The sequence below is a fragment of the Larus michahellis genome, chromosome 5 (assembly GCF_964199755.1).
Source record: "Larus michahellis chromosome 5, bLarMic1.1, whole genome shotgun sequence".
NCBI classification, from domain to species: domain Eukaryota; kingdom Metazoa; phylum Chordata; class Aves; order Charadriiformes; family Laridae; genus Larus; species Larus michahellis.
This window is the reverse complement of record NC_133900.1, coordinates 82,431,346-82,457,529: the sequence shown is the minus strand read 5'-3', so window position 1 is coordinate 82,457,529 and position 26,184 is coordinate 82,431,346. Positions and strand designations below refer to the sequence as shown.

Sequence of the window (26,184 nt, the reverse complement as noted above, 5' to 3'; positions counted from 1 at the left end):
ACTACACCAGGTTGCTCGGAGTCCCGTCCAACCTGTCCTGGAATGTTTCCAGGGATGGGGCATCTACCACCTCTCTGGGCAACCTGGGCCAATGTCCCACCACCCTCACAGTGAAAATTTTCTTCCTTCTATGTAGTCTAAATCTTCCCTCTTTTAGTTTAAAGCCATTACCCCTTGTCCTACTGCAACAGACCCTGCTAAAAAGTCCATGTCTTTCTTATAAGCTCCCTTTAGGTACTGAAAGGCCACAGTAAGCTCTCCCCGGAGCCTTCTCTTCTCCAGGCTGGACCCCGCCAGCTCTCTCAGCCTGTCCTCACAGCAGAGGGGCTCCAGTCCTCCCAGCATCTCCGGGGCTTCCTCTGGCCCCGCTCCAACAGCTCCGTGTCCTTCTGCTGTTGGTGCCCCAGAGCTGGAGGCAGCACTGCAGGGGGGTCTCACAGAGCGGAGCAGAGGGGCAGAATCCCCCCCTCGCCCTGCTGCCCACGCTGCTGGGGATGCAGCCCAGGCTGCGGGGGGTCTCTGGGCTGTGAGCACACGTTGCCGGCTCACGTCCAGCTTTTCACCCCCCAGCACCCCCAAGTCCTTCTCGGCAGGGCTGCTCTCCATCCCTCCATCCCCAGCCTGTGCTGATACCAGGGGTTGTCCCGACCCAGGGGCAGGACCCTGCACTTGGCCTTGTTGGACCTCATGAGGTTCCCATGGTCCCACTTCTCCAGCCTGCCCAGGTCCCTCTGGATGGCATCCCGTCCCTCGGGTGTGTCGACCGCTCCACTCAGCTTGGGGTTGTCATGTATCCAGTTACGTTACTAGGTTTTACTGTGAAATAGTATATGTGTATAGGGTGTGCTGCTTTTGTCACACAAGCAGCAATGTAACAAGTTTGTACAGAACAGTTATAGATGTAGACACACACACACATATATATATATCTCTCAAAGATCTATAAAAATATAGATTTACACAGATATCAGCATATATAGCTAGTTATATATACCTATAGTATTTTGTACATATTTATTCTGTGCAAACGTGTTCTAGATGAACTATATGTGTGATTATAGTTTTATACATATATATAAAACTAGATATATATATATTTATATCTCTAACTTATTCTTTAAATTCAATTTTATTTTTTACATGAATTGTACCCAAGTGGATTTACCCGGACCCAAGAAGTCCGTTCTCAGTGTGCCTTTCCATTTCAGGTGGTTGTTTACATCAGCGTCTATGCTCAGTGCGGACACTGTGGTCTCTGGTTCCTTGCGTGGCTGGGATTATGGTAGCAGACTGTTTCTTACCGCAGTTGGCTGTAAGGCCCGTTCGTTCATACTGTGTGAGGCTGGGGCTGAGAACCTAGCGTTATTTATTCTCCATGGAACTGCAATTCTTGGCTGTTTCCAATTCACTTGTTACCAAGAACTTTGGATCAATTGCGCCAACGTTCCAACTCAATAAACTAGTAAATAAAAATGCCCTACGTGATCTTTGGCTCAGGACTCTTTCCAGCTGTGTCTAGGGACGCAGCTGAAACACAATTTACAAAAGAGCACTGTTCACATCGGTAGCCAGGATGCTGCTTTGAGATGATGATAAATGTTTAGCTCTATCCATTCTGTTCCATATAACTCTTACTGAAATCCTGCGTGGAGGGTCCCATTTTGCAAGAAGGTACTTACCTGCTTAGTTTCTGTGCCATAAATTGTTGTTTGTTAGATAACAACAGCAACTCTACCTTACGCTAGCTCCTTCTCGGTTTACAAACACTTGAGTCGTCATTACTTAGGGTTCTCAAGGGTCCTTACCAAGAAAGATGGAGAGAGAATGTTTGTATGGAAAAACTCGCTACCCCTTTTTAACATCTCAACGTACAACTGTGCAGGAGATGAAGTTCCAGTTCAGTGTCCTGAAGCGGAAAACTTTTTCTGGTGTGCAAGGTATTCTTCCCCAATTCAAATCAACATATGGTTTCTCACAGATGTTAGCATAGCAATATAATCACTCAAGTTCCAAGTTAATAGACCTTCAAAGTTGGTAGTCAAAGAAAAAGGATGAGCTGGATCATTTCAGTGTTTTATCTGGCAGGCAGCAGTAAAGTTTTATGAGCTTTTTTGAGTCACTTTTACATAAAATAGCATTGATGTTTTACCATCTCTTCTATTTTGCATTTTTTCCACGGGATGAAAAGTTCCGACTCAGTACGTATAATAAATATTCCACAGACTTTGTGTGGGCGGTAAGCAAGAATCATTATCTCTGGTGGACTGATAGAAACTGATGCTATTGTCGAACCGTATGTGTCTTGTCCCAGTAGGGATTAGGACCTATGGGAGACCTGCTGCCTCCTGGACAGGCAGCTGAAGCCGGGCAACTGCAGTGCTGCCCTGTTGTCTGGACTAGGGTCATCGTATATGACTTTCTGTTGCCTTCTTCCAGAAGCTAGTTAGGAACAATTAGATGAAATTTTCATTTTCTTGGGGCAGATTGGCATTTTACGCATCCTGATAACAATAACTTCCTTTTTTCACACAGCAGTGCCTTCCACGGTGCTGGGGTTCTTGCCCCAGGTCCGTTGTGAGAGTTTGTGCATGAGCTGAACTGCGAGAGATTAATAGTCCAATTTTGCAATTTTAAAATTCCTGATCACAATCCCTCTGCAGTATATTTCCCATTAAAACCAGCAGACTGACAAATCAGACTGATTCCGGTGAAACTGAAGAATTCCACATCTGAGCAGCTCAGAAGGAGCTGATCAGGGATGAGCCTCCATTGCGATTTGTTGGACTTTAACTGGCTGCTATTTTCAGTTTTCCTTCCCAAGTTTCTGAGGGCAGCGGTCTTTGATCATGCTCCAGTAAATGAAGATCAGAGCATCAAAGGAAGTTAAATATGTTGGCGGTGAGTGTCACCGAGCTTGACTTTCAAGTGCGCAATGCTAGGAATATATTCAGAAATATGAGTTAAGTGAATCAGAACAGTTAGACACTTAAGAAATGGAAAGGGAAGAAGGGAAGAATTTCGAGCACAGGGTCACCTAAATCTAGAAATAGGAAATATTGAAGAGAGCAGAGTTATGAGAATTCCTGCTTTCTCTTGAATTCAAATATCTATTACTGACAGGTGTGAAGTCACCCTCCAGAGGTGAAAGATTAAATTCCTGAAATTGATTGATAACGCATATAGAAAACACAAGGATGAAACTTAAGATTTGCTGCTATAGGTCTGTACGCATTAACATTCCAGGTTTGCCTTCCAGCTCCTTTTTCCGTCTGGGGTTGAGAATTCCTGAAGCAGGCTATGTTATGATCTATGGTGCGGATACTCTGGTGTGGTGACGCAAATAGGAATGCTTAGACCCTCAGTCGGGAAATTAGGCACAATTCTGTTTATTTTGCACTTGGGTTGTGCTCAAATGGTGTGAATCAATGATTTGGTAACTGGTCACCATGCATTAGAGCATTTTTAATGTTGAGCCTTTGGTTTTTCAGTACCTTGCCCCCATATTGCTACAATTATACTTTAGTGTTTAAGCTTCTTTCATGTTTATATTCACTGTACAGTCAAGCTATGTATTCATTTTTACATAAGTCTGCACATATATATAAAAGGTTTTCATTTATAATCCAGGGAATAATTTAGGGAGACTTGTGTTGTGTCTCAGTACCATGTGGGAGAGTTTGCATTGACTTTTATTTTATTTTATTTTGTACTTACAGATACTGTAGGAAATGCCTTTCATGGTTCAGGTAGAACCAATATCCACCCACCTTTTCAGACTGTAGAGCCAATCAGTATTAAGATCTAATGTAGTATGCACTCTGGTTTCCGTGGAAGCTAAAAATAGGATGCTGATCCTGTTTCTTAATCTCTGCCTGTCAGAATTTTGAAGGCAATATTACGAATGACTTTGCTGGTTGCTGTGGACTAACCCCGGCAGGCAGCCAAGCCCCACGCGGCCACTCACTCACTGGCCCAAGTGAGGGGGGAAAGAGAATCACAAGGGTAAAAGTGAGAAGACTCGTGGGCTGAGATGAAGACAGTTTAATAGCTAAAGCAGAAACTGTATGCACAAGCAAAGCAAAACAAGGAATTCATTCACTACTGCCCATCAGTAGGTAGATGTGTAGCCATTTCCCGGAAAGCAGGGCTTCATCATGTGTAATGGTTGTCTGAGAAGACAAATACCATAACTCTGAACATCCCCCCTGCTTCCTCCTCCTTCCCCCAGCTTTTATAGCTGAGCACAACCTCCTACAGTGTGGTGTATCCCTTGGGTCAGCCGTCCTCTCTCAATTTCTTGTCCACCTCCAGCCTACTCACTGGTGGGGCAGTGTGAGGAGCAGAAGAGGCCTTGATGCTGTGTAAGCACCGCTCAGAAAGAGCTAAAACATCCCTGTGTCGTCAACGGCGGCTTGGTCACAAATCCAAAGCGTAGCACCGTAGCAGATACTAGGAAGAAAATTAGCTCTATCCCAGCCAAAACCAGTACGCTACCATTATTTGGGTCATATTGATACCCCTTCTTCTGATTCTTTGATCAGTCAGTCCAACATCTACCTTTTAAAAAGAAAAAAAAAAAAAAACAAAACAAACTTCACCTTTCTTGTTTGAAATAAAAAGATTACTAGTGAAATGCACCTTCACATTGCATTTTTAAAATGTTGAAAGCACAGCAGAATGGAAACATTTTGTCATGGGAGGAAGTATTTCCCCAAGTATAGGAAGTGTACATTTTTTTTCACATTTGATCAATCATTGTAAGTTATTATCACTTGCAAAATTGCAGAATTGTTAAAGGCTCAGAGAAAAATTGTGTAGGCTGTTTGGATTCTTGTTTGAAGAGGAGTTCTAGAATAAAACATTTGTTGTGTGGTTCAAAATATTGTACTCCTTTTTTTTTTTTTCCTTCCCTTTTTGGCAGACTGTACAATGTGAACATAATTGGTATGTAAGAAAGATAAGAATGAAACATGATTTTCAGATACTATTGTTATTGGCAAGGACTTTATTCCATGTATCGATTTAATTTATTAATGCTCAGTCTTCATGTGTGAAATAATCCCAAATTCCTGATTATTAAAGCAGAAAATCATTTTATAGTTAACTTCAGAACAATGCAAGCTTGTAATACTTATGAAAAATACCATCTGAAAATAGATCTTTGTGTGTAGTCTAAGTGCCATTAGGCTTATTTTTCTTTAAAAAATAATCATTATCTTTTCCATATGTTTTATGTTTATTACTGTTGAATATGTTGGCTTTGCAAAGCTATGGCAGGGGGTTTATAATATATTTGCTGGTGCATACATCAACAAAATTGCTAAGCTGCAATTGAAAATTCATATAATCTGTGCTAAAGCTAGGAAGACCTTTCTCTTAAAATTTATATGAAATTCTCAGGACACATGATCAGTGTTCCACAGTAGCAGAAAGGAAAAAAGCTTTTTCATGTGTGACCTGAAGGAACCAAATGTGACAGTAAACGAGGTGCAATGAACATGGATCTCCAAAATGCCATTTTTACATTTGGTATTCAACATACAATCAACGCTTCCATATGGTTCAAGCAAATAAAATTGCATTTTACAGTGTAGTAACATGTCAGTCCAGCAGCAGCTATAATGAATACTTTATTACAGATAATCTGCATCTCATTTAGGCTTTAGGAAAGATACACAGTTTATGAACACGTTATATCGCAATGCAAAGAGGAAAATAATGGTACGGGGGAAAAAAATATCGTCTAATGTTTTGATTTTTGAAGTTACTGTGGTATTTTGTAATAATAACTGAACATTTAAAAATTAAAAATACATTTGATGACCAAATTCTTTATAATCTGTTCTCATTGCAGATTCCTGGATCATCAGAGACCCACCAGCATAACACCACGCAGAAAGGTGAAGGTAAGGTGAAACTTCCTACAGCCTCAAGCTCTGGTGGGACCCGTATATTGCGTCGGTGTTTTTTAAATGACACAGAGTCTTCCAACTGACAGAACAGAGCAAACTACAAAATTACAATAGGCCGGTATGCGCTCAACATACAATGTTCTACCGACTTACCCGTTATCAATAATTTATACTGCTGTATCTAATTTACTGTTGTTGCAGTAACAGGGTAGGCCAAAATATAAAATGGGATAAATTCATGTAGCGCTAACTTTAACAGATTTAAGTATTTTGCCCAAGAAGGAAGATCCGGGGTGATAAATTCTCTACCCTGTTACCAGACTTACAGAGAACAGAACATAATTGAATAAATAATGAAATTCTCAAAATGATCTCCTTTGTGAGAGTTCTCAAGTTCCCACAAGAAACTACTGTTGCCTACGTATGCCATATTGTGAGGATTTTTAGTGATGCCCCGCTTTAAAAGGATAATTTGCCAACGTCATTTGTAGCCGTGACCTCAGCTCAGCCGAAAGCAGATTAAGGTACCGGGGCTCTGAAGCGGCAGCCGTGGGTGCCCACTCGGGAGTGTTTGTATTTGGCAGCAAACCTTAATCTGCCTGATCAGTACTTACACAGCGACTGGACTGAATTGAACAAGTACCTGGTTTGGGTATTATTTTTCCCCCCCCACTTTGGTTTCAGCTCAGTGATTTTTCTCAATGGTAACCAAAGTCAAGCTCACAAAAAGGGTTCATTTAAAACCGTGTATTCTGCATCTTGTGACGCCAAGTGGAAAGTGTGTTCTTCTAGACGACTACAAAAGATTTTTAGAACAGCGATCAGATACGCGTTCTGCTCATTAATGTTTGTACAGTATCCTGCCTTAAAAGAGCTACAGTTTCCTAGAGCAAGTCATTCAGAATTCGACTACACTCTTCAAGTTTAATGGGTTGAGCTCTTTGAGTTCCCCTACCTCCTCCTGATTGATGGTTTGTTTCTTCTTTTAATACAAAATTCAGTAAAATTTCCCACAGTGAAAAGGGCCTTTTAATTATAAAACACCAGCGTGTGGGAATGATTCAATTTACACATCAGAAAAGTTCAGTTACTTGACCGTAATTTATTTTTTGTGCTGATCATTTACAGACCACAGATTCTTCTTCCCCCCCCCGCCCTTCTCTCTTGCTCTCTCTCCATGTAAAAGAATAAAAATCGCAATAACCTGGAAAAGGCTTTAGATATTGTATCACTTAGTCACCAGAACTAGAGTCTTCGTTATTAGACTTTCTTTGCTGGCTTTTATCCCTCTCTCATTTCCTAGCTATGTTGTCATATTTAATTTAAATGTGTTCTGTAATTGCTGAGTAATACAGGGTTGGGTTTTTTTTCATTAATCTGGCAAAGAGACAGTGTAAGTAAGGAGGAGTGGAGTATCTCACTCATGGAACTGTGAAAATAAGAGATATTTCCTAAAAAAGATATTTGCAATTCTAATGTTACATATAACACAGCTGACTGCTATGGCTTTCTTCGGTAGCTGACTGCTATGGCTTTCTTCGGTAGCCCCCTCCAGCGCTTTAACTCGTCTCCTGCAGGGGATAATAAAGCTCTATATTTAATTTTTTTCTTTTCTTCCTTTATTTTTTTTTTTTTCAAAGGAGTAATTAGTTAATACTGAAACAAAGGTCTGGAAGGAATGGGAAATTTCCGTGTACTTCCTCTATGCGATACTGGTCTTTTTATTGTTTTGTTTTGAGAACATAGCTTAGGACTCGCATTGGTAGGCACGGTAGCTTTGTGAGCTTATTATGGTTTTAATCAAATGGTATTTGTGACTGAGAACTATTAGATTATATTATTTTAGAATAAAATACTATTTTAGAATAAAAAAGTACCGGTAAGGAATTGTATATGTATCTCATTTATTCTAGGATGTGTACATAATTTGGGTATTCGGCTGAGCACCTACTGATATTGGTTGGCTATTGGTTGCAACACACATACAAAGGCGATGTCTATACTACTGAAATACACAGTTGCTGCTTCTTTGCTTTTTTAACATTTAATTTAGTCTGTCTTCCACTTTGGAAGGGATGTGCAAATGCTACTGTAATAAAACATGTCAAACGCAGGGCAGGGGTCAGTTCTTCAAATTCTTTTCAGCTGTTTGAAAAGACAAACCCTGGGCAAAGCATTTAAACTAAGATAGCCACCGTGAACGTGTGGTTTGTGGTGTTCCTATGAGAGGGGAGCTGAAAGGCTGTTTGTGTAATATCTGTACCTGCTGCTGTTTGGATATGCTTTTATGTAGAGGCACAAATGTATCCCTGGATAAGACTTAGGAGCTGAAACTAGCTTGTGCTTGTAAAACTAACCAAAGTAAGGTGTTCTCTTCCATTGCCCATTCAGCCATTACAGCCTAAGGAAAGCCAGCAATTCTACCAGTTTAATGTTACAAATTTGAATTTCCACTACTGCAGATTTCACTAATTCAGCTGTATCTTACTCTACTCAAATCCTTCTCGGTAAAGGGAACAATTCGGAGCACACGGGGACAGCAACAAACAAGATCAATGAATACAGTAACAGATCTTTCCAGTTCTTATTAATGTTAGTACAGGCATATATCTCAATACTAAAGTGCACTTGGCGTTTATTTCCAGAAGCTAACTTTTAAAATTCTTTATGATCTCCGAATAAGAGCAGACCTTTATATCTTCCGTCTGAGCAGCGTGTTGTGCTAAGTTAATGCTTACGTACGTGATCTCACAAATGTTCATATGGAAGATGGATTTTTTTTTTTTTCTTACACAAAACTAGCATCAGATACACGCAGTTATTCCATGTTATGTTTTGTTCTTTTTTTTTTTTTTTTAATGCAATCAGTTAATTGAACTCCTCTGTTCTTCCACATCAGTACACCTGAAGCCATGAGCGGGCAGTGTTTTCAAATGACTCCCAAGGTTCTCATGCTCTTCAAACATTGTGTGTCCTGGAAGATGCGACCAACCAGCCAGAACTCCTGCCGCTGGCGCAGTAGGAGTCCTGTGATGATGCATCTGCCTCTTCTTGGGGGTTTTTTCTATTCCCCATAATTACCTCAAGGTCTGTTTCATTTACCGAATCGGTTCTGTAGCATTGTTCTCGGTAGGTGTGTGTTCCTACACTTGTCAACAGTTTGCAATAGTGTAAGTCCTCAGTCGATCTCAACTATAGCTGTAAAAAAACAGATGGTCCTGGTGTCAAGAGGGTCTCTATTGAAAGCAATTTTTAAATAGTTTTAAATCCCTATTCTTCCAAATCATTATCTGATGACTATTTACAACTGTAAACAATAAGCTAAAATCAATAAGCCTGTACAAAACTTACTCATTTTGGTGGTAGATGGAAGTGTTACCTCACAATTTTTATCATGATATTTTTTTATGATCATTTATTTTCAACTTCTCTTCTGCGACTTAAATGATAGCATTTTGCTTCAGTTTGTTATTCGTGACGGTCAAATGGTTTTGTACACTGTGTTAAATGTTGGTACTTTTAGTAGAGGTTTCTATATGTAATAGATGTCCTGATGATACAGTTTCGTGGCAGAAGTTGTTATTGTCAAAACTTTCGTTTCCTTTTTTGCTTTTTGCTTTTGCTTTCACGACACTGTATACAGGAGCGTTGAGTGTCAGTAAGACTGTAGTGTTCTCACCCCAATACAAAGAGCTTATGGCTTCCGCTGTGTTGTCTGTATTTTTGGACATCTGTGGAATTTTTCGTTTAGTAGATAGGGATTACAGTGACTTCGTCTCTCCCATTGTAACTCAATTCCATCCATGCACTAAATGTCACAGCACCTCAATTCCTCCCGTAGTTGATACAGGAATCGGAGCTGAATTCGCAGCTGAGAGTAGGCCTACCTCCCTGGTACTACACTTCTTGAGTTTGTTTTATTTTGTTTTAACGTTATGCATCTCTACGGTTACTGTTTAAATACTGGTGTGATTCCTCCCCATTACTACCCAATCTTTGTCAGGCTGCCTATATTTGTGAGCTGTAGAGAGGCATGCCAGTGGAAATAGTTGTCCTCGGTAGAATAAAAAGGGATCGTACGCAATCATTGAATTATTGACTTCTCACGGCAATCAGTCACTTCTGGAGATCTGCGTAACTGAATGGATGTTTTTACATTTGCAGACACTTCTAGCATCCTTACACAAAATTGTACTGTTTGGCATATTAGTTGCAAATCTGAGAAATGATTTCTCAGGAAAAAAAAAAAATAAAAAAAAATACCTAAGCCACTAGTAGGCAGTGGCAAAGATGAGTTTAAAATCTCCTCTGCCATCAAAGCCGAGGTCCCCATCTGATGTCCTGAGCTACAAATCAAGTTAGCCTGGGAGTTATTCCTGGATTTAATTGCCTTTCTATACAGAAGGCTTCTTGCTCTTTCCATTTAAAATCCAAGGACAGGGTTAGTGATGGTACTAGTTCCTGTCTTTAGAAAATGGTTTCCTTGAAAGTGGAAGAACTTCTGTTTCTAGGTCCTTCTCAAAACCACGTATCTTACTTATAAGCAGTAGCCCTGAAACCAGCTAGAAAATGGCCTAAGGAGGAGAGATCACTATTTGTCCCAGTGCTTTGTGTAAGTAGTTCTGGAAGGATGGACTAGGGCCAGGATTCTCCTCTCCTAGTAGAATTCCACAATCTTCTGCTATGCTTATCACGGGAAATTTCTCTCTCTAACATTCTTAGTTGTCAGGAATTCAGCGTACACCCAGTGCACAGCCCCTCGTTAAAACCTCTCCTTGAGATGTGTTAATTTACGAGTTTGACCTCTCAAGCCAAAGAAGACATTAAAGCTGTTAAATTTTAGTCCGTTATCATCACAATCACCATCATTCTTTTAATCAGAAGTGACCAGAGCTGTTTGATCAGTAATGAGCTCAATTTTGTCAGGCTATTAATTAGTTCCTGAGCGTATCTAACTTAACCTGTTTAACAGCAGAATGAAGTGAAGAGATGCCTCCTCTGTAAAGCTCAGCTGGCCTCAGGTGGAAAGCGACCGCTAAAACACCTTCTTGTTTTGACACACGAGCGAGATCCTGAACCTCTTGGAATTCCAGAGAATGCGGAAATTAACCCGTACTCTTGAGCCTCGGCACAGCCTGCTGGCATAGCCACACGCAAGAGACAGAAGCTGTAGAGTCTGTGCTCTGTTTCATCTAGGCAGGGCTGACCTAATGCATACAGGTCATCAAGTTGTGGAAAATATATATGTGTGTGTGTGTATACGTTGTAGACATATAGACATACGTAGTCATTTGTGCCTAGGGACACGGTTTAAGTGGTGGACTTGGCAGCGTTACGTTAATGGTTGGACATGATCATCTTAAGGGTCTTTTCCAACCTAAACAATTCCGTGATTCTCTGATTCTATAATTTTTAAATTTTTTTTCCAATCTGAAAACATGAAAACTTTGTCCTTAGGATCCATTTCTATCTCTACTGGTAGCATCTTCTTTGAAGCATTTGCAGAGATAACGGGCAGAAATCATGGATTCCCTTCCAGGCTACAGAGCAATGGGAAAACCACTGTGCCTAGGGAGCTGCTACGTTGGTACAATCCAGGAGTTTCAGGATTGTCTTTTAGAACCCTTTACTATTTGGCAAAACTTGCTTTTAGTTCTGCAGCTTGTTGACATTAACAGAGATGATGTTCAATCCAGGATCAGAAAGTAAATACCCCAGGTGATAAATACTAGAAGATACTATCCTGGCTGGTCTAAAAAAACTTATACTAACCGGACAGTAGAATAGTAATATTTTGCTTTCTACGTGGAAAACAAAGTTCTTTTTTTCAGCAAAAATGTTTACAATGAAATAGAACTTGGGTTTTGTCAGATGTTATGAATACAGCTTAGAGTGTGAGTGTTTTGAGTAGTGCATTAGATAAAAAGGAGCAGGGACTTTTCCTTTAATACGTCTCTTTTTTTTTTTTCCATTTTGTTTTGTTCATCCTATTTATCACTTGCATGCCAAAAAAAAAAAAAAAGGAAAAAAATTCAAATATTGTGTTGGTTTCCTAAGCAAAATGTTAATTAACGTTGACAGTCAGCTTCACTTTTGCAGCACGGTAATAATATGCCTAAAAGTAGTCCAGCTGATGCTTTGAGTTGCCACAAGTATTGCAGCCCAGTTATTTTAAGATGCTCAATTAGTTTTGAGCCACTGAACTATTGTTTCAAAATGCATTTTGTTATTTCCCTTCAAGAGGCTAAAACCCGTTTCTTGTGGTTTGTTATGGTTCTTTGAACTACTTTTTAAGGACAATTTGTGATAGATTTTCCACTGTGATTTTTATATTTAGTCTACTGAATCCATCTAACCTGAATAGCCTGAGGGAGATAAGTCAGGAAGCATAGAAATCAAGAAAACCTGAAGCTGGTACTTCAAACTGAACCAGAAACTGGTGTAACTCAATTTGTCAGTGAGAATTTTTGCTGAAAGAACGAAGAACTTGATTTATTATTTTTTTTTCCCAACATTCTGCCTTTGTGTTTAAAAATCGCAATTTCTGCATGTTTTGTGTAAAATAAGAAAAAACAGTTCAGTTTTTGCGGATTTTTGGTAGAGTTTAACGATCTCTAGAGGAAGGGGTGGAGTTTCCTGAGACCGAGGTTTGACCTCCAGATCTACTCTGGTGGGGTTTCAGGGAGGTTTAAGAGACATTTCCTCCAGTGAATAGGGATAGAAAGGGACATTTTCCCGCAGGCTGGACCTCTGAGTTGATGGCAAACTGGTCTCGGCTTCAGTTGCCATCCATATCCTTTTGTCCAGCATCTGACAGATATCGAGAAGAGGCTGCGCGCTGGCTCAGAATGCTGGAGGCTACTGTGCAAATTATGTTGTTCACAAAAGTCACTTTGTATTAAGACAGGCAGAAAGGTGAAGGGAAGCTTTATGGGCGTCAGTAAGATGGTCATTGACCTGATTGTCTTTTAATGGCGGGGGGGGAGAACCCAAGGACAGATCATTCGAATGACGCAAGTCAATGAATCAGGTGGAACTCAATAGAAAATAGGGGACTCGTTGGCTATACGTAAGAATTCCCAAGAGTTGTTCAGCAATATATAAACGAATAGCGAGTAGAAAACAGATGTAAGATACAGGCTCCATGTTAAAACTTTGATTCACTTGGTAATAACTGTTTCAAAGACTGTAAAACAGCATAAAATGTATGCTTCACTTACTGTTATCAATCGTGTGGGTAATACTGTTTAAATAACAGTAGGGAACCTTAACAGGGTCGTACTGGGTTTGGGCAGGTCTCCAAAAAGTGCAGCTCCAGCACACGTGAAGCTGAATGCGAGGCCTTGAGGTGCACCACGCACAGTTCCGTCCCGATTTGTGGGAGTTTTTCAGCAAAACTTTGATATGTACTATTTCACATCCCTTTTGTCAGAAGCAATGTTAACTATTAAAAAAAAAATACAAAAAAGGGAAGGATTGTATTCCTCTAATCTGCTTGCAGCAGTTGACAAAGGTAGTTATGTGTTTAGTCACTGAGACTGAATCTGATGTTAGAGGCAATGCAAGCTGCCTTCCATAAATACCTAAAAGATATGGCAGCTGCCTAAATCCAGGAGCTCCACGTGTGAGTTTGGAGACGGGTATTCCCATTACTCAGTACATACCTGTCATGTGGAAAAAAAGGCCTAATCTCAGCTTTAAATGCTGAGAATTACATGTCACCTCCTTTCGAGCAGTAAACGCTCTTTTGTCTATCTAGATTTTGTTGTATGTTTTGCACAATAATTCCTAACAGTGCTGCGCTATGTCATTAAAATATCAAAATCTAATAAGTCAGCTGGCAGTAAATGGGGAAAAAATAGAAACCCATAGCAAAGATTAGCGATATCTAAAAAGTGGTTTATGGGCCCTAGTGGGATTCCTCCTTTTTTAACAACAAAGTGCAGAGGGAAAGAATATGCACAGCTTACTTTGTCTTCCTATTTCTTTTGATCTGAAAGAACAATCAGATAAGGCTGATTTCTGAAGACAGTTCAGAATGAACAGATTTCAGTTGCCCCCAGTGATAACCATCATTGTCAACAGGAGGCATTCCAGGTACTGACACTAGAGCCTTAAATGTTCAGATACTGAACATTTTATCTTTTATTTTAAAAACTACTGCTGGGAACTCTCTTTATAGAATGCAATGGATGATGAGTATTTAGAAGAAGAATGAACCCTGAAGGAGAATAAAGCCCAAGCCTCAGAGACTGTCAGTGAACACCAGAAGGACGGAATAATTTAAGGTTAAGGTGGGGAATTTCATGCACGCAGAAAACCTGAAGCTGGGGAAAATGGAAGGATAGAACGCAGGAGTTAACAGGCTACAAAACCAAAATGAAAAGAATTTAGAGGCCCTGGCCCTATGGGGTATTTGTCCAGATTAGTGACTCAGTACACACTCTGACAGAGGGCAGCAAAACAAAGGGTCTTTTCATAGGGAAGGCTCAGAACTGGAATATATGGAGGTGTTTGATCATCGAAGTTGAGGTGTCTGGATTAAACCAGCGCACAGAAATGCTAATAGCTGCCTTCTGTAAGCCAGGTCGTTTAACAAGTGCTAGCAGTCCCTCTGACACACAAGCTTCAGCTCTCCGTTTTTGAAGAAAATATTGGTTGGTTTTTTTTTTTTTAAATTTTTTTTTTTGGCATGGTGTGACAAGTTGCGTCTCACGTGACTCGTGCATTGCACAGTGCTCCGCAGCATATCGCGAAAAGTGATTCTTTACAAATGTAAAGATAATAGTATATTTCTGATTTAAGGGTATTTATGCCCTGCCTGTTGCACAATGCTGATGATTATTTTTTAAATTAGTAGTTATCTGTCCTTATGATTACCTAAGTTGGTAACAGATAGCTTAACGCACCTCCAAAACCAGCATAAAATACACTATTATCACTCATCAAGGATAATTAATTTAGAATGAGCAGATGCAAATGAATTAATAATTGGAGGGGGTTTTATGTGCTTAGGACTGTCACTGCAGTTTAAAAATGTGCCTACAAAATGCATGTTATTCCTTATCTAGTCTGCCTTCAAATAGTGTCCTCTGTCTGCCAAACCCAGATGAGGCATTCAAACACATTGACTCCCAACACCCCCCAGCCACTGGTGCCATTGTTGCTTTCAGGGGTTTGGGTTGAAGTCCATCATCTGTTTTTGCACTCATAATTGGGGCAGAGCTCACCAGTTTTGGAGAGTTTCCAAAGATCATTACTAATGGGAGCTCCATTGCCATACGCGTCCCCCTGATGTACAAGAGAACTACGGAATTGTTAGAGATTGAGTCAACCCATACTGGCATTTGTGAGCACGTGGGCAACACTTCATTTCCTTAAGTCTGAGGACGAATCTTAGAATTATTTAATTTCTACTGGCTTCTGACCAGACTTGAGTAGAAAGTGGTGAATCCCGTAGTCCAGCAGGGTTTTTCAGGGTGCAGATAGGGCAAATGCAGGTGCTGATGAGTTGATGGCTGGGTCTGTGACTGTGGATGTCTGTGGGTAGTAAAGAAGAAAAAATCAAAACATGCATTTGAAAGTCTGAGGAGTAAAGCTAAAGGTCTCTTCTCCTCTTCCTCCCTCCATTACCTCGATTTATTCCTTGACCAGTTTCTACTTGGGTGAGGAGGTCATGGGGTTTAGTCAACCTCGTTGGGTTGGCTGTAACTACAGCCACTCTAGAGGCCAGGCTTCCCAGTTTCCTGAGCATAGAGGAATGCCTTCTTTTTTTTCCCCTGATTTTCCTTTTACTGGTAAGTCGCTGCCAGTTGCGACCTGCCAGGAAAATACAATGCCGTAATTTTCCCATATATCCCTCAAAACTGATAGAAGTCTTCCTGCAGGAAGACCAGGACAAGTAAAGTTAGGAAGCACCAGCTGACTTTTGGGCAATTCCATGAGTGTTCTCTCCGGCATTCATTTTTTCCACCACCCAGCACTGATACCTGTTAGACAATAAAGTTCCAGGAACACAGTTTTACACAAAGAGCTGTACATAATGTGAACGTAATTGCTTTGCACGCCGTACAGAAAAGGTTGGGGTGATGGCAGGTGTGGAGTATGACTTCTCAGTTAGTTATCCTGAAACAAATTTTTCAAATGAAAATGTAATGTACCAGGTGCAAAAAAAGTGAAACAAATACCAGTTTGGGTTATCGTGTTTTGCTAAACGGTTTCTAAAGAGATGTGCATGAAGGCGACTGAAAAAAAACTGCATAGAAAACACGTGTTGCAAATACCTGTAAACTTTAAGATGGGCTCTTGGTTACATAGAACTCGGTTTGTGACTTTTAAACACACATTAAACGGGGAGGCACTTAAACTGTAAATCTCATGTCCTCTTTAAATAAGCATAATCCAAACTTTAGCCAGCCGGACCCTTCAGAATTTTCACACGATTTGTGTGTTTTGGGCAGATAAACATGACCATTGCTCTGGTCTCCTCTACTGCTAGCAAACACGCTCCATTAGGTAACAGGAGATGGAAACCGTACTGCGGGCTTATATAAAACCAGAGAGCTCTATCTTCCATTTAAAGTGTGTAGAGCAAAATCCTGATGCGCAAGAAAAACTTATTTTCCCCATATATTTTCCCCTAAAAATGCAAAAGCCCTCTTTATGCTTTAGGTAGCAAGTTTTTATCGATGACACTGATCTGCAAGCCCACCTTGCCGATCGTTTTTTCATGACCGAAATACCTGCGCATTGCTTTAATTTTTATGTAACGTTAGACAGCGTTGACGTGTTCCGTAGCCCTTCTGTGACAGGGCAGGATGAAAACCTTTCTTTCCATGCCTACCGTAGGAAATCATTGGGGTTAAATGACAGGGCTCTCCCCGTGATTTGCCTGTCACGGAGAACTGCAAATTGCAGCCTGTCTCCAGGATAGTGTTTAGACACATTCTGAGATTAATGGTTTTGCATAGACACTTTGGACTTCAAATGATTTTGAGGTAAGCTCCATCAAGAAGATGCTTCCAGTTTGAACTCGACTGAAAGTGCTTTGCATTTTAGCGACTTTGTTGGTACGGAACAGGCAGTATCTGATATAAAAATGAAATGGTGTCTCTCATGTTCCAGACTACATAAAAATTTTCACCTCCAGCTTAACTCTTTGTGACAGATTTCTTTTTTTCTTTTTTTTTTTTTTTTTATGGTAGTTCTTAACGCTTTCAAATAACAGACAGCAATGAGACATCTTATTTACGTGATCGGGCAGGCAGTATCTCTTCTCTTAAAGGAGCATAGCTTGGGAAGGAAGGTCTGTATCCTAAATTTAGGGAAGAGGAAGCTAAGTGAGGTGTATGAATCAGCTGGGAGAATATCTCCGGTTGAGAATGTGTTAATTTATTCACTTTTCAGAACCTCAGTTGGTAATTGATGTGTGTTCTGCAGTGAATGAGATATTGTGATTTGGGAACTCTAACATAAGACAAAGGTAATAATGAGGTTTTTTTTCTGTTTGATGAGGTAAAGAGATGTTTATCAGAAGAATGCGATGAATGTAGACATTCCTTTTCCATGTGTTTTATAGTTGCCTGCTTTAAAAAAAAAAAAAAAAAGAGGAGGAGGGGAAGAAAACACCTTTATCATTATTATCAATCAGTTTTCAACTCTTCTCAATTTATACTGAAAATTGTACGGTTTCAGTAGAATATTAGACAGCCAGATGCCACAGCAGTGGTGGAGCCGTGCGAGAACCAGCATAACGGGCTAAATATTTGTATTTTTCTTATAAGTAACCTGCAGTTCATGTACGATGCCGCTCCCTCTGGGCTAAGAGAGATGATCAGTCATTACTTAAACAGACTAGTCATTGACTCATTGATCAAACATACCCCACCAGAGCCCGACAGCTTGTAGCCTCCTTGTATTACCCGGAGTATGAATTTTCCTGCTGGATGACACTGGATGTCTTCCCTGTTCACCTTATTATTGCTGCGATTATATGACCTCAGGTTTCTGCGTTGCATCATGTGATTAAAGGAGAATTAAAACGTCTTTTTGGGGGGGGGAGGGGGGGAAATGTAGCTCTTCTTTTCCGAATGATATGCAGATTTGTTCGAACATTTATAGAAACATCTTCATGATTTTTTAATTTCAGTGTTTTAAGATTTTACATGCAATATTCGTGAATCTTGTTTATAATATCTGTGACTGAAACATTGAGGTATACGGAAGACTGAGATGAAAACAAGATGGATTTGAACAGCAGGTCAGGAGTTTATTAACATAATGTACCAAACATTAAGTGGGGTTTGTGCAGGGAGTTACAGGATGCCCACCATAAAATCCCACAGCAAATGCATAGTGTCTTCAGTCAGCCTGCCGGTGATTTGAACACTCCCTCTTTCTCCTCCAGGGCAGGTAAATAAGGTACAAACTGGGCATTATGGCTACCAAAGACTTCCCATCTCTGATTTGAAGGGCCAGTGTCCACCAGAAGAATGCATGAAAACTCCCACTTCTGGGAACAAACTAACTGGAATTTGACCTCGGCCTCCTTGTGACCGATTGGCAGCCATACCCTTTAAAAAACATTTTTTGGGGGAAAAAAAAAAAGTTTCTTCCATGACCTTGTAAGCCAAAAAGATGCAAACCAAGCCAAACTGAAACCAATTTGGGTTTAATGGGAAAACACTCTTCCCAGTTCCTGGAGTCTCAGCCAGTTACGGACAGAGCTCCTACAGGAGCAACGTAGTTCAGAATACGTGAAGCAAGTAGAAGTGAGGGGGTTCTGAAACCCTAGGGTGAAATTTAAACAATTAATGTAGTAAATGAGTTTATAAGCCTCTGTCTCCCTTTTGACGGAGGGGTAAGACCATCTTCCATGTGGAACCAGTTTTGTGTTCCTCGGTTCCTCTTCTTTAGAGACCGAGTTGCTCACATAAGGAGGCACGTTGTCATTGCTTCACTCGCTAAAAACTGGATAGGCAAGAGATTATTTAAATTCTAAAAAAAAAAAAAAAAAAGCCAACCCAAAACCCCACGTAATATATTAGTGTCAAAATACCTCAGTTATAATAGCTTAACTTGTTTTAATGCAGCTATGGAATGTGTTTGACACCCTTATTTAACAACCAGAGCCAAGGTTTACAAAAAAAATATAAACCACAAATAAGCGTATGTAAAAAAAAAAAAAAAAAAAAAAACCAACCACAACTTATTCTGAATGTGATTAGTGCGTGCCACTTGCAAATGTCAGCAGTTATTTTTAGTGGAGAGCATTTGTAAGATCTGGCAGAGAACTCTTGAAATGTCAGGAGGGTAAGAGGAAGCGTAGCAGAAGCCAGATACATATACAAATACGTTAGGGGATTGTAATAGTAAGTCCACCATTTTTTTTTTTTTTGAAAGGCAAGATGGAGCTGTCTCAAAACTGACCTGAGAGATCACGGTTCCCTTCCCGTGTCACAGGTATTGTGCAGACGTGACAACGTTACTTGAATTTTTGAAAGAAGCTAGGTTTCCTCATCACCTGAGGAAAGAGCTTGCTCTCCCCCGCCCTCCTCGTTCACAGATTGGTCTTGTCAAACAGTAGATTGCGCTCCACTTTTAAGAAATATGTGTTACACTTCTGTAATTTCTTTCTGGTAGATTTATCTCAAAATATCTAAGAAGGTGTATACTCTATAAAAATACCCATTCAAACCCCACTGGAAGCTATAAAGGGAAGGGCAGTTCGTCAGCAGCATTGTGGACCAGTGCCAGGATAGTGTTATTCGGTGCTGTTATCATTTGGCTTGATACAGGCAGAGCTGTAGACTTGTTGAGTATACTCTATTAAAAATATTTTCACTGGGAAAGATGGGTCAGGTCTGTAGGCAGCAGTAGTTCAGGCGTATCCTCCATCTCATGCACAGTTCTGACTTTCTCTACTGTTTCTCATAACTCCAATTATCCAATTAGCAGAAAAGCTGCTGAGTCGTTATTGGTGCAAAACTTGGTACCTTTTAGGATTAAATAATTTAGTTTTTTGTTTGCGCAGGAATAGCACTTTCCTCTTTAATAACCCTGGTACTCATGGACTTCATGGCACCCAAGCTGAATGTAGGACTCTTTCCCTCATGGGTTACGTAGGGGTTTTTGTTTGGTGGTAGTTGTTTTTTTCCCAAAGCCTCATACCCAGTTCCCATTGTACAGTAAATCCCGTGTCCTCCACGCTAATCATATCTGGGGTCTTTGCATCAGAACTCTGGCCTTGGAAATCAGTCTGAATCCCTACAGTTATTAAGGTCTCCATGGGTAGACTCCAGCCGGTGGGGTCACCAGGAACAGAAAGCCTCCCATCCCTTTCCTTATTATCCTCTTGTCATTGATTGGTGGAAAATTGCGGGAGGGATAGCACTAGGGAACTAACTTCTTTTGAATCATTTTACAGATGTTACATACTTTATTGCTTTCTCGGTTTACAGGAGAGGTAATTTTCATCCTTTAAAAGTATACCAGGTTATGAAAAATTACACTCGGAGTTGGAGATAAAATGGACCACCCGGGTAAACAAATGACATACTAATGGCCAAAAACCAACTCCGAGTCCTCTTCTATTGCAGTGCCTGTCCTGAGAATGAAAATATAGGATTTATTGATAGGCCAATTTATTTCTGCCTATAATAGAAATGACAAGGCCAACCACGATGGAAAATGGGAGAGCAGAATAAGCAGTAGCTTAATTGCATTAGTGCAATTAACAATTTTAAATATGATGCATTTTTTTCCCCATTTCCAAACACTTTTAAAAGTCATTTTCCGGAGTTCCCTGAAAAATACATAGCAAGTAAAAATTCTACTCTCTGACTAATCCTGGAGGAGTTAAATAAAATAAATGAACGCAGTCAATAAGAAAGCTTAAGGGACACCATCAAACTTTAACATTTCCAAAATCTGACCTCATGTAAAAAAATTAATAAAAATAAATAAATAAATAAAATACATGCTCTGAGCCTGAGAATCCTGCCAAAATGAAAGTTTCGATACGCATGAAAAAACCCCAGCTCACATTAATACAGTTCCCTCGTTGCACTTGCAGGTAAATCTCCTTTATCTACTTGCTTCCTTCCTGTGCTAAATACTTCAATACAGAAATACAACATTCTGCAGCATTTACGGAGTCTAGCTCTCCTTTGCTCTATTACGATAATGCAGCAGGCCGATAGTTAGAAGACTTGCGTGTTCCAAAAGAAAAGTCTACCATTATGAAAATACGTGTGCAAATTAAGTCGATGTTGGGAGTTTATTTTACAAGTCTAATGTAAAACAGTGTTTTCCTTCTTCGTATAATTATTCTGTGAGATTTCAGCTACTTAATATCAAAATCGTCGGATAAATACTGGTTTTGGTTTAGAGCTGTATGATGCAATGAGCTATAGAAAAAGGGAAAAAAGGCACACTACGAGACCATTTCTTTTTGTTGCATTTTATTCATACAGAATATTACGGGTTTTATTATTGATGAAGCTGAGAATGAAAGAAGATAGATGTCAGAAGGCAGCTCCTTTTGTACTGGTGTGAAAGAAAAATGGCTCACATAAAAACAAATAAGCCTGGCACTATAAAAATACTGAATAAAAAAACATTTTTTGTGGGAGGGCAGGGTTTATTTTTTTTTAATGGGGAACGGATAATGGTGTAAGAATCATACAGAAATTGCCAAAGTGAAAGTACTGTTTCAAGAAAAAATATTAAGATGCAAAACCAGGGCAGGGCAAAATTTTCTTTAAAAAAAAAAATGAAAGGCAACCTGAGTTTAGGATCTAAATCCATATTCGAGCCGTTTATAGCAGAGTTGATATTTGAGAAGTGTTTAACCTCTAGAGAGGAAACTCAAGATTTCCTATTGAGATCTGTATTTGAGAACACCAGGGTCCCAAGAACCTGAGCCTGAATATAGACATTTAACGGGGAGGCTCCTATTTTTGTGACTCTTTATTAATAAGGCAATATAAAAAACAATAAGGTGATATAAAAAGGAGAGGAAGGATTTGTTGCAGGGGAGAGCTGTGTTCTTCATCTGAATCCATGGAGAATCCAGAGCAAGAGACTTAGGATATTATTTTAAGCGAGCATTGCCGAGCAGATCTAGTTACCAGGAAGGATGGACTGTCTGTCTGTCACTTTTTGAAATGTGGGGTCTTGGAAAAGAAATCAGAATTAAGAGGGCCACAAGCGATGAAATGTGTGGGAAAATCTGATCGAGATATGCTGGAGCTGAAAGAAGTCTGGAGAAAAGGAGCCAAAATAGAAAGAAAAAAAAAAAAAAAAGCCCTAGTCGGGGTTGGGGGGGGTGGGGGAAGCCAGTGTGCAGAGTTCATATGAAAGCAGAATTTGTTCTCCAAAAAATGCTAGTCTAGCACGCTATTATTTGCCTACACGTTTTGAGCACCGCGTAGGCCATGATTGCAAAATACAGACATTTGCGAGATCCGTGTCTGTGATGTGGGTATATAGCATTATAAGGAACAGAGAGACTTAGGGCTATGAATCTCCTCTTTTTCTATCCCATATGTCATTCCTGATCTTTACTTGACCAAAGAAGTTCTGAATATATCTTAGAATTGCTTGAATCAGAAGAGGGCGGGGGGGATGGGGAAGATGGAAAAGCCTTTGGAGAATTTTTAGACATAAATTTGCAGAATTTTTAGCGTGCCGTTTTGCAGTTTAGCAGATTGGCTTTCGAGACACTTGGCCCACACGAATCTTTGAACCTACCAGAAAAAAGAACACTGCTGTTGCATTTGTATCTCGGCACAGTGGATGTACGTTGCAAACAAGCTGAATATTTGGGGGTTTCTCAGGGCGTTCAGACGCCACTAATAACTTGGTAACGAAACAATTAAATACGAAGACAGTGTTATGTAGCTTGTCAAAGAAAAGGCACGCGGAATCATTTTAATTCCCCAAAAGAACTGGAATATTCTGAAACTGTCTGAGCATGTACTTGTCCATCCCGCCTACCTGCTGCGGCTGCTCATTGCAGTCCTCAGTACCATGGAATTTTTGTTGATTTTTTATTATTTTTTTTTTTTTTTGTGGAGCTAGAAAAATTTTCTTCAAGAAAATGTAATAGACAGTAGTCTGGTTCCTTCTGAGATGTCAAATACCTACTTTATTACAGCGAGAAAGTGACAGTCAATTTAAACCAGAATTTATTGAGAACATTAAGAGCTGGAAGGGCTTTGGCTAATCACTGTAATGTCCCCAACAAATGGTAAATGAAAGCATGAGGAAATTGAGTTAACACAAGTTAAAAGTTCACATACTTACTGAATTATATTAAAAAACCTACAACCTAATTAAATTATCTAAAACTGCTCATTTCAGTCTGTCCTGTTATACGAGTGAATGCGTACGGTAGTATTTTCTTAGACGCACAGAAGTTGACAGGTTTAGCATGAGTCGGATAAAAAGCCAACGAACAAGATCAAGGGATGAATTATTTACTAATGCGCAATATTCTGGACAGTTACACTCAGCGATGAGAAGAGGTTTGCGTTGGTGCTTGTTTATATCCCTCGTATTTGTAAGTGAAAAAAATCAGTATTGTCCCAACTAGAATACATGAATAAAATTTATACATTTCTCCGCCTTTATGGAATTTTTTGGGGAGTAAAGGCTAGAGAGGATAAAGTAGCATGCAATATGTGTACATCCATAGACATGCATTTCAGGTACACTGATATCCCTTAAAATTGCAAAAGGTGTATTACTGGTTTATGCACTACGCTCCTTCACAAAGATCCTTTTAGACGCCCAGATTTTATAGGAAGGTAGAACATTTAGGATCGTGTTTTCTGTGTTCCTATGGTATCTTACTGGAATAATCTTTCAATAATTTTTCTTTGAATTTGAAATAAAGGGATAAAAATACTTCACTAGTGTAACTGGCAAATTTCCTACAGCCCCTCCTACAGATTCAAGGTTTATTGAAAAGACAGTGGTTGAAGAAACTTTGTGTGGTTTGAGCTTGTGGCATAGCAATTTGTATTTGACAACAGTAGGCAGATCTTTGCGTCTGTGAGACCTTGAGTATCTATGAGAAGTCGGATTCAGCAGTCAGATAACACCGTGTGCATGGTGAATGCAGTAGCATTCTCACTTCTAGCAGCACATGGGACTGTTCGAAGAGAAGAACTGGATAGCGAACAGCAGAAATTTCTGCAATTTTTAGAGTTTTTGGGTTTATGCATTTGCTGGCTTCGCTTCCTTGAAACGAAGAAAATCCTGTAGGATGCCGCTCAATCCTTTGGCGAACCACAGAGGGCAGAACCACCATCTGAATACCTTTTGCTGGGACAAGCCGAGCACCATGGACGAGTCATCTCTGTCACCGAACACACAAATGCATTAAGGAGAGCTCTTGATGATGGCAAAAGAAAGAGACAGTTTTCAGCTCTAGGGAGAAAAAGAATGAATGATGTTGTGACTGTGATGCAATATCGAGGTGGCATTCCAGCAACGTTCAAAACTGGATGTATCCCATAGGACATTTCATCTTTTATGTCACCTTGAGAATTTGTTCTTCTCCCCAGAAGTTACTTAGAAAAATGGTTGTTTTTCCGAGAGAAATACGGTGTCACACATTTGTTTCTAACTGCTTGCTTAAAGAGAAAAGCAAACGTACAAATGAATTTTTTTCCTCACCCTCAGAGAAATAATTATGTTATGAAATGTCCTGTCCAACCTGTCCACTCCTATTTGATACTTCTAAGCTCTTGTCAACCAAAAAGAAAGAACATCGTTGATTGTTTATTGCTGACCTCAAGATTAGAGTCAAGAAATGATATCAGCTTGGCTTCTGTAAAAGGAGAGCTTCTAAAATTCAACGCAATCATTCTTAACTTTCCTCCCTTATGTTTAGTTTAACGTTAAGACTTACTGACAAAGAGGGAAAAAAAAAAGGCATTATCCTTTTTTTCCCCAAAAATATTTGATACTTTAATATTTCTCCATTTCAGTTTCTTAGTTTTAAATATTATCAAAGGTAATATATATATTTGAAATAAATAATAATAATTTTTTCTGTGGAGCAAAGAACTGATAGTTTTGATGTTGGTGTTCGTACACACGCCCCCACCACCACCACCAAACAGACAAATAAATAAAAAATAAACCCCTTGCCCTATAAATAGCATACTTTGGCATTTGTGGGTAGCGTGAAACCACCTTTGGGGAAGCCTATGAAAATAAGCCGAGATTTACTTGTAAATGCAGAAATACCTTCATTTAAAATTAAGATATTGGTACATATTTTCCCTCTTTAGACAGATAAATCCCATCAATTTCTCAATCAAAAGTGAACAGAAGATGAAGGTCTCTGGGACCACAGACCGACTTAGAAAGCCCATTGCAGTGTAAGGTGATGACCAAACCCAGAGTAACTTTCAAATCGCTACTGTACTATAAAAGCAGGAAGAATTATTCCAGAGAATGATCATTTTGGAGGAGTTTTTTTTCTTTCGATCTGAATGCCGGGTGTTGTTTGTTAACAAAATGACAAGGCAGCCAGAATGACGCGTTAAGGCTCTGAAGTGCTTTCTGAAATTCCAGCATCTGTAACAGGTAATCAAATTCCCTTCCCTTTAGCGGTTAGCTGCTCGCCCTTGGTGACGGACGGATGCCGCGGTTCTTACCATCCCGATCCACCTCCCCACTAAGTTCGGGGCTGGCGAAAATCCCAATGAAATCCGTGGGGTTATCCTGATGTAGAGCTGGGCTAATGCAATGAAGGAACAAGCTCTAAAACTCAAAATTCCTCGCGTGGCTGTCAAGTAAAAATAGTCACCGCTTTTGCAAACATTTTGCAAAAGACATTTGTGGGTATTTTAGTGGGATTGCCCAAGGTCCTTTAACTTCCTGCTTGTTCCTTTAGACTGTCCAAGTGGAGGTCAAAAATCCTTTCGCTTCCCCCTCACTGGCATATACGCTATAAATCTTTGTGCTTTCACCGTATTATGCAATTGCTTTCGCTCCTGTGAATCCCATATCATACAGAAAAAAAATATTTTCTAATATATAGCTTATATTAAAGCCACAGGACATAGTATGTTAGATTTCTTAGGAGTAAATTCTAATAACGGCTTATATAAAAATGAGAGTATCTCTTTCTCCTAGCTTTGAATTGAGGAAGTATTGCAGTATCTCTGAGTGTCTCTGATTGCAGCACAGGCGTTCATCACGCTGAAATGATTTGCCGTGCCTAAACAAGCTTCAACAATATGAAATTTTAAAG

At 39.8% G+C, this 26,184-nt stretch overlaps 1 protein-coding gene across 1 annotated transcript in view; it reads left to right on the top strand.

The window, feature by feature from the left end:
* Window positions 1–5,887: 5,887 nt before the first annotated feature.
* The window catches only part of TENM3 (teneurin transmembrane protein 3), a 486,507-nt gene continuing 466,210 nt past the window's right edge, over window positions 5,888–26,184 (top strand). Inside the window, exon 1 of the mRNA XM_074588367.1 lies at window positions 5,888–5,906. The gene's annotated coding sequence lies outside the window, so the exon portion shown is untranslated. The remainder of the gene's footprint in view (window positions 5,907–26,184) is intronic.